Below are 1,904 nucleotides of genomic sequence, written 5' to 3' on the forward strand. Positions count from 1 at the left end.
AACCCATGGGTGAAGGTGGCATACAAGAAACAATGGAAATTACATCTTGTGATGATGATGATAATAAGCTTGTATGTTCATTTTGATCTTGATCCTCGGGAAACAATTTTTTCCTGGGATGTCCCCTGACTGTCCGTCCAACATGCCTTACTTGTTCAGAAATCTCGTCTCTAATATCTGAGACATCCCACATGGCAAGAAAGGGATCAAAGCATGAGCCTTCTTCTGCTTCTCGGACATATGGTTTATATGAGAATGTGTAATGATGAGCAATGGCAGTGAGGAATATCTCAATAATAAAGTCCTGGAGTCCTGTGACCACAGCTTCTACAGTTTGCCATTCCCACTTATGCTTTTCAGAAATAACACCAATTTTTACCAACAAAGCAATAACTACTCTTGCCAAAAAGAAACAAAAACCACCAGCTTTACACAAAGAAATTTGCCAACACGTTGGATTGGGCTCAGTTCTTCCCTTAGTACTTTATAAAATAGCAGGAGACAATACATGACAAAGAACTGTGACATGTTCATTATAACCAAGTAAGTCCAAACATTTGAAAAGCTAAAGTTCCCTTCATCATATATACCAAGCAACCTGCAGATTAAAGCAATAATGGTGGTGAAAGGTCTGACGACTGTGTACCACAATACACCTAGTTTGCTCCTAAACAGCAATACTTCTCCCATAGCCAATGGTGGACAGCAACATAAAGGAGGGCAGTGTTTCTGCTGATCTTTGGCTTCAAGGATTAATACCAGATTTGGGTACCGGTTAGTTAGGTCATTGGTAAGGAATTCACAAAGTTGTAAATTACATAAGCTTCATAGCATTCCCTGCAGTTATACTCATATTGCAATGCTGGGATATTTCAACGCTATCCAACTATCTAAACTGTAAATGAGTACCATCCAAAGAATACTTTTTATTGATTTTTATAGTTCAGGTTGTATACAATGCACTAAGTGTTGCAATATCACCCAGAGTGATATAGGTATAGTCAATAGCATAAAGATCCCAGCAGTAAACCAAGCCCTGGTGTGTATTCCAACCTCCAGTTTCTGTGATTCCCAGAGGCATAGGGGAACTGCAACCACTATGGACACCAGGTAGATGACCACTGCTAATGGTCGCATCCACTGTCTCCAGTTCCTCCAGGTACAAGTGCAAGGCATGTTTTCATACAAATCAGATCTGATTAGCAAGGGGAAAAAGCTCGAAGAGAATTGTAATGGGGATCCCTGTTCTCTGGCTATTTCGTCAACTCTCACACTATGGAGAAAAAGCTGTCGGGCAACTTTACTAACAGCTGGAGCAGCCTCCTAGACCAGTGCTGTGTCTTCTGCTGCTGCTGCTCCTGCAAATGTGGCTGATCAGGGTGCTATTGGGGAGCAGTGTGGGCAACATCCTTTCTTCCCCACCCCTCATCTACTCATTTCTGCTGCTGTGGAATCCCAGACAGAGCCGCTGCCCTCACCTGGGGATCGCCCTGAGATCTGCCTGCACCATGGCTTCCAGGAGAGCAGCGCTGACCAGGAACCAGCCTCTAGGGACCCTGCACACTCTGGTTCTGTCTTGCAGCTGCTGTCCAGTCGCTCTTTTTCTTTGGGGATCGAGCTCCCTACCTCCTGCACTGGCAGGCATCTCTTCTCGCCATTCTGCTAGTAGTTAAGGCCCTAGGACCTTCTCACTTACTCGCATGGGACATCCCCTACCACAATATTGATTCTTTCTATCCATGAGGATAGAATGTTTTTCATTTGTTTGTGTCCTCTCTTATTTCCTTGAGTAGTGATTTGTAGTTCTTTTTGAAGAGGTCCTTCACATCTCTTATTATTTGTATTTATAGCTATTTTATTATCTTTGTAGTAGTTATGAATGGGAGTCCAATTGTGATTTGGCT

The 1,904-nt window shown here is 43.0% G+C and overlaps 1 pseudogene; it reads right to left on the reverse strand.

Moving 5' to 3' along the window:
- Positions 1 to 300: 300 nt before the first annotated feature.
- On the reverse strand, positions 301 to 1,176 carry LOC100396132 (transmembrane protein 184C pseudogene; annotated as a pseudogene).
- Between the last annotated feature and the right edge of the window lie 728 nt (positions 1,177 to 1,904).

This window comes from Callithrix jacchus, chromosome 3 (genome assembly GCF_049354715.1).
Source record: "Callithrix jacchus isolate 240 chromosome 3, calJac240_pri, whole genome shotgun sequence".
Taxonomy (NCBI): Eukaryota; Metazoa; Chordata; class Mammalia; order Primates; family Cebidae; genus Callithrix; species Callithrix jacchus.